The sequence below is a fragment of the Microtus ochrogaster genome, chromosome 10, assembly GCF_000317375.1.
Source record: "Microtus ochrogaster isolate Prairie Vole_2 chromosome 10, MicOch1.0, whole genome shotgun sequence".
NCBI classification, from domain to species: Eukaryota; Metazoa; Chordata; class Mammalia; order Rodentia; family Cricetidae; genus Microtus; species Microtus ochrogaster.
The window spans coordinates 40,355,783-40,363,211 of record NC_022016.1 but is presented as its reverse complement, the minus strand read 5'-3'; the positions used below and the strand labels follow the sequence as shown (position 1 = coordinate 40,363,211).

The 7,429-nt window shown below is 47.9% G+C and overlaps 1 pseudogene; it reads left to right on the top strand.

The window, feature by feature from the left end:
- Window positions 1-766: 766 nt before the first annotated feature.
- LOC101995443 lies at window positions 767-3,563 on the top strand (annotated as a pseudogene).
- Window positions 3,564-7,429: the final 3,866 nt, after the last annotated feature.

Here is a 7,429-nt window from a genome sequence, read left to right as displayed (position 1 = left end):
CCTCCCATTCCCATCTCCTCCAATCCCCTCCTCTTCTGTCTCCAGCCAGAAAAGGGCCTGTCTCCCATGAATATCAACAAAACATGGCATATCAAATTGCAGTAAGACTAAACAGCTCCCCATGTGTTAAGGCTGGGCAAGCCCATCCAGTATGAGGAGTAGGGTCCCAAAAGCCTGTAAAAGAGTCAGTCAGAGACAGCCCCTGTTCCCACTGTTAGGAGTCCCACAAGAGGACCAAGCTACACAACTGCAACACATATGCGGTCACATGCAGGCTCCCTGGTTTTCGGTTCAGTCTCTGTGAGCCCCTATAAGCCCACGTTAGTTGATTGTGTGAGCCTCATGTGGTGTCCTTGACCCCTCTGGCTTCTACATTCCTTTCTCCCCCCCCCCCAAGAAACAGTGGGATGGGTTCCTGCCTCACAGCCGCCTGGCTAGCTTATGCCCCAAAGACCGTCTCACCTTTAGGCAAGTTCAGTAGTCCTCTTTCTGCGGGTTCTCTGTGTCCAGTTTATGCAACAGTCCAGGCAAGAGCAGTTTCTTGCCCAAATGGCTATCAAACTCCATAAGAATCCTCTTCGATGCCCATCTTCCTCTTGAAGTAGATTGGTGCTGCCAGGAGCAGACATGTCATGAAAAGCCCTAAGTTATTAAAACATTTAAAAATGCCATATTGGCGCGAGCGGCATGGAGGAGGCGGAGGCCATGGCACTCGGGGCCGAGCTGTGCAGGCCCGAGTGGGGCCCGGGGCCCCTGAGCTGTGAGTGCCTCTCGATTCCTGAAGTCATGGACCTGGCGGGGACAGGGGTGACTCCCTAATCCAGTATGGATGACTGGAAGCCTAGTCCCCCCATCAAGCCCTTTAGGGCTAGGAAGAAACGGAGCTGGTATCTTACCTGGAAGTATAAACTGACAAACCACCGGGCCCTGCGGAGATTCTGTCAGACAGGGGCTGTGCTTTTCCTGCTGGTGACTGTCATTGTCAACATCAAGTTGATCCTAGACACTCGGAGAGCGATCAATGAAGCCAATGAAGACCCAGAACCAGAGCAAGACTATGATGAGGCCCTAGGACACTTGGAGTCCCCTCGGCGCAGAGGCAGCAGTCCTCGGCGTGTCCTGGATGTGGAAGTGTACTCAAGTAGAAGCAACGTCTATGTGGCAGTAGACGGCACCACGGTGCTAGAGGATGAGGCCCGAGAGCAGGGCCGAGGCATCCATGTCATTGTCCTCAACCAGGCCACGGGTCATGTGATGGCAAAGCGTGTATTTGACACGTACTCTCCTCACGAGGATGAGGCCATGATGCTGTTCCTCAACATGGTGGCGCCCGGCCGTGTGTTGATCTGCACTGTTAAGGATGAGGGCTCCTTCCACCTCAAAGATACAGCGAGCCGGGCGATGGTGGCGCACGCCTTTAATCCCAGCACTCGGGAGGCAGAGGCAGGCGGATCTCTGTGAGTTCGAGACCAGCCTGGTCTACAGAGCTAGTGCCAGGACAGGCTCCAAAGCCACAGAGAAACCCTGTCTCGAAAAAACCAAAAAAAAAAAGAAAGAAAAAAAAAAGATACAGCGAAGGCTGTGCTGCGGAGCCTGGGAAGCCAGGCAGGCCCTGCCCTTGACTGGAGGGACACTTGGGCCTTCGTGGGACGAAAAGGAGGTCCTGTACTTGGCGAGAAACATTCTAAATCTCCCGTCCTCTCCTCTTGGGGTGACCCAGTCCTGCAGAAGACAGATGTGCCACTGAGCTCGGCTGAAGAGACGGAGTGTCACTGGTCAGACACAGAGCTGAACCGCCGCCGCAGGCGCTTCTGCAGCAAAGTGGAGGGCTATGGGAGTGTGTGCAGCTGCAAGGACCCAACACCTATTGAGTTCAGCCCTGACCCACTTCCAGACAATAAGGTCCTCAATGTGCCTGTGGCTGTCATTGCAGGGAACCGACCCAATTACCTGTACAGAATGCTGCGCTCTCTGCTCTCAGCCCAAGGGGTATCTCCGCAGATGATAACGGTCTTCATTGACGGCTACTATGAGGAGCCCATGGATGTGGTGGCGCTGTTTGGCCTGAGGGGCATCCAGCACACTCCTATTAGCATCAAGTATGTCCGTGTGTCTCAGCACTACAAGCCAGCCTCACTGCCACTTTCAACCTGTTTCCGGAGGCCAAGTTTGCCGTGGTTCTGGAGAGGACCAGGACATTGCTGTGGATTTCTTCAGTTTCCTGAGTCAGTCCATCTACCTGCTGGAGAAAGATGACAGCCTGTACTGCATCTCTGCTTGGAATGACCAGGGGTATGAACACACAGCTGAGGATCCAGCACTATTGTACCGTGTGGAGACCATGCCTGGCTTGGGATGGGTGCTTCGGAAATCCTTATACAAGGAGGAGCTTGAGCCCAAGTGGCCCACACCAGAAAAGCTGTGGGACTGGGACATGTGGATGCGGATGCCAGAGCAGCGCCAGGGCCGAGAGTGCATCATCCCAGATGTTTCCCGATCCTATCACTTTGGCATCGTGGGCCTCAACATGAACGGCTACTTCCAAGAGGCCTACTTCAAGAAGCACAAGTTCAACATGGTTCCAGGTGTCCAGCTCAGGAATGTAGACAGTCTGAAGAAAGAAGCTTATGAAGTGGAAATTCACAGGCTGCTCAGTGAAGCCAAGATTCTGGACCACAGCAAGGACCCTTGTGAAGACTCTTTCCTGTCAGACACAGAGGGCCGTACCTGTGTGGCCTTTATCCAAATGGAGACAGATGATGACTTCATTACCTGGACTCAGCTTGCCAAGTGCCTCCATATTTGGGACCTGGATGTTCGTGGCAACCACCATGGCCTGTGGAGATTATTTCGGAAGAAGAACCACTTTTTGGTGGTGGGGGTCCCAGCCTCCCCTTACTCAGTGAAGAAGCCACCATCAGTCACCCCTATTTTCCTGGAGCCACCCCCAAAGGAAGAAGGAGCCCCAGGGGTCACTGAACAAATGTGAAGCCTCCTCCAGGACCCTGCAGGGCTGGGTACTGTGTACCCCCAGGCAGGCTAGCCCGTCGCCCTCTCCTGTAGAATTTTGTAGATGCTGGTAGGGGTTAGGGCTGGTTTGATTTTAACATGAGATTTAATTACTAACTCTGAGGGGAAGGATCCCCTGCTTCAACCCGTTCCTGAGGTTAAGGTCTATTTATTACTTCCTTGTTGGAGAAGGGCAGGAGAGTACCCAGGACCTCTTTGGGATTCCTGGACAGCTGATCCTGCTCTTTTTCACCCCATCCTCCCAGGCCTGGCTCAGAATCTAACCTATTTATTGACAGTCCTGAAGGCCTTGGGAATAGGCGCAACCTGGGGCCTTTGGTCCTCTCTGGACCAGGACGCTGCCCTGAGGGTGGGACTGGCTCATACTCAGGAAACTGCTGTGCCCAACTGATGACAGGCCCAGTTGGGTCCATGTGCTGGCAGACTCACTCAGAGACCCTTAGACACTGGACCAGGCCTCCTCTCAGCCTTCTCTTTGTCCAGATTTCCAAAGCTGGATAAAGGTGGTCATTGATTAAAAAAGGAGAAAACCTTAAAAAAAATAAAAATGCCATATTCTGTAGTCTTTGAAAGATATGAAGAATGCCTATATTTCTACATGTCTAGAAAATCTAACATGACTACAAGCTTGACTATTATAGATAATTATCCATTAGTAACCTATATTTCCTAATTATACATTATATTTTTAAATGAACTACGTAATCACATTACCTTAATCAAGAGCAAAAACACATATACATATAACAAAATTGACCTTAAAATCCATACCAATGCAAATTATTTATATCTATATCATATCCCCCTTTAAATGTAAAAGAACATTTATAAACAATATTTGGGAATATGGGTCTCTCCAAACTGCTTCGTGCTGAATGGGGGCGCTGTTATTCAGGTCTTTCATGGTATAACTTGTCTCCTAGGTTCATCTCAGTCAGCAGTTGAGCAAAGTAATTTTTTGAGGGTGTTCACAGCAACCTTTCAGGAGGGTGTGGTCTATCATACCATAGGGTCTCATCCTCTGTGAAAACAAAAGGACTTTTCCAAAGCATCATAACCTTAGATCCAAATTTTGAAGTCAAGGTATTTTCAAAATATCTATCTTGGGTTAGTTCAGCAGCATTTATAAACAAATATCTTGCTGGGCAGTGGTGGCACACGCCTTTAATCCCAGCACTTGGGAGGCAGAGGCAGGTGGATCTCTGTGAGTTCGAGACCAGCCTGGTCTACAGGAGCTAGTTCCAGGACAGGCTCCAAAACCACAGAGAAACCCTGTCTCGAAAAACCAAAAAAAAAAAAAAAACAACAAATAAACAAATATCTTTTAGCAGCTGTTGCCCCTTCCTCAGCATTCAAACAATTCAAAGAGAGCATAATAGCATACAGTATCAAGATTCTCTGTGTATTTTCCATCTTTGTGTGGCTTTATTTTAACCTCTATTTCATTTATTTTTACTTTTTGAGACAGATTCTTTGTACATCTTTGTCAGGGAGTAACTCTGTAGACTAGGCTGTCCTTGAACTCACAGAGGTCCCTGGTCTCTGCCTCCTCAGTGCTAGGATTAAAGGTGTGTCCTACCACACCTGAACTCACAGAGATCTGTCTGTCTCTGCCTCCCAGGCATTGGGATTAAAGGCATGTGCTACCACACCTTGAAGTCACAGAGATCAATCTACCTCTGCCTCCCAAGTGTTGGGATTAAAGATGTGTACCACCACACCCAAACTACTCTTTTTCTTTCTTTACTTTAAGAACTTTTTTTTCAAGCCTGCATATATTTTTAAACACACTGTAAACCATTTAGAGGTTTATTTTTCTCTTTGAATCTCTCTTTACTGTATATCTCTCTTTTTCTAACTACATGAGTCTAAGGAGAGGATTAAAGCCATGGCTTTGATGGCTGGATCCAGCCCATTCCTTAGCTTTCCAGCCTCATGGCAGAGGTACTCGCAGTAGCCATGTTTATTGCCACAACTCTATGGCATTTCAAGGTCCTTGCCAGCAAGCAAGCTGCAACATTCTGCTCACAGACCACACTCACTTGGACTGCCTGCCTGAAAAGAGTCAGAGTTTGCCCTGGCAGGACGGCCCAGAAAGCCGGCTTTTTAAAACAGTGCAACTTTTTTCCTGCTATGGCTGAAACTGATAAGGATGCATTCAGCTTTTCATCAACACCATTTAAGTGTTTCATGGTAGGACCTCTTAAAGGAGCTCCAAGGTTTTGCAGCTAAAACTGAGTCAGGAAGCCTCTCTTAAATGAGAGTGTTTGCTTGCCTCTAGCAAGCAAAGCATACCCAATAAATCGTTGCTACCAAGAAAACATGCTTTACTCTATTCTTTCCCAAGCTTTCTCAGGCTTTCTGTGGATTCAGTTATCCATGTCTGGGTGCCACCCTCCTCTTCAGGATTCCCAAACTCAGCCTAATGCTTAGCTGTGGGTCTGCGTCTGTTTCCACTGAAAGCCCTGGATAAATCCAGATCCCCCCCCCCCCAGCAGGAAGAGAAGAATCAGGAATCTAGGATTAGCTGGTTCAGTGTTTCAGGAACTAGCTGAAGATAAAGTTAGATTGTAATCTTGGGAATAATCTTGAGAAACAGGGAGTTTCCCCCTTGTGATTAACATTGTGCTGTGTTTTAGGAACTAGCTGATTATGACCTTGGGAGTGGTCCTGAGAGGCAGGGAGTTGCCCCCTTGTGACCAGCACTGGATTTTCTGAATTTTCTATGACCCTTTTGGATTACTGGGCTGAGGTTTCTTCCCTTAAAAACTCCTTCTCCCAGTTACTCGGGGTCAAACTCTTCACCTGTGTGGGCTGCCCAGTGCACTGGTTCCCGTCTCATCGATTAAAGCCTCATGTGATTGCAGCAAGGACGGTCTCTGGTGAGTTACTGGGGTGGGGGGTGTCATGTTATCCCGAGACTTCAGTAAGAGTCTCCCCAGCACTGGGGGTCTTTCACCACCAGTTACTGCATGATGCCTCTCTGATGACTACTGGGCCAGGCACCAATCTGGTTATAGGAGATGGCCAGTTCTGGCTACTTCTTTGCTGTTGCTGGGAGTCTAAACTCAAGTCCTCCCCAAAGACTCCTGGGAGAGTTCCCTGAGCCAGGCTTCTGCCCTTTGCCTAGCTGTTCCCTTCAGCACTCTCCCTCTCAGTGCCCTCCCCATCCCTGATCACTCCGGTCCCCATCCCCACCTGCACTCAGTCAACTCACAAAATCTCTTCTATTTCCCCTTCCCAGGGAGATTGGGTGTTCCCCATGAACCGTCCTTGTTCCCTAGTCTCTCTGGGTCTGTGGATTGTAGCATAGTTATCCTTTATTTTACAGCTAATATCCACCTTAAGTATATTTCATTGCTGTTTTAACATTCTTATGTGACATGTTTCTCTGTGAAGGAATTTTGAGAGTTGGAGTTGTAGCTCACTGAGTTCAGTCATACCAGGTTCAGTCTCCGGTATGGAAAAGGGAAATATTGTCTCTAGAGAAGTAACTTTCCCAGCAAATATCAATTGTTCTGAAACTCTTTACTCACAGCTCAGATGAGACTTCAAGGAGACTCCTTTCTTATCCTGTACCCCTTTAATTTTCCTTGTCTTTCTATCCCTCCTCAATTCCAGAAAAAGTAATTATAGGGTTGGGCATTGTTGTACATACCAGCGATACTAGTACTTGGGAGGATGAGGTAGAATTGTGAATTCAAGGCCTGTCTGGCCTGCAAAGTGGGGCTCTATTAAAAAGGAGAAAAGAGAGGCTGCCAGAGGTGACTTAGTAGTTAAAAGCACTGGCTGCTCATTCAGAGGATCCTGGCTCCATTTCCAGCACCGGCGTGATAGCTAACAACTGTGTGCTGCTCCACTTCCAGGGGATCCAATGTTCTCTTCTGGCTTCTGTGGACAGCAGACATGTACATGGTGCACAGAGAGACATATAGACAAAATATACATGCACATAAAATAAAAATAAGGGGAAAGGGCAATTATAAGGAATATATTTTAGAGGATAAGGCGATAGATCATTTGCCTAGTCTTTGGTCTTTTGTTTTCTTTTGAGACAGGGTTTCTCTGTGTAACAGTCCTGGCTATCCTGGAACTCACTTTGTAGACCAGGTGAGCTTCTAACTTACAGAGATCTGTCTGCCTCTGCCTTCCAAGTACTGGGATTAAAGGCATGTGCCACCATGCCTGGCTTAGTTTTTGATGTTATTTTAAAACAATACATCAAGTTGGGCAGTGGTGGTGCACACCTTTAATTCCTGCACTTGGACGACAGAGGCAGGTGGATCTCTGAGTTCAAGGTCAGCCTGATTTATAGGAGTGAGTTCCACGACAGCCAGGGCTACAGAGAGAAACCCTGTCTAAAAAAAAAAAAAAAAAAAAAAAAAAAAAAAAAAAAAAA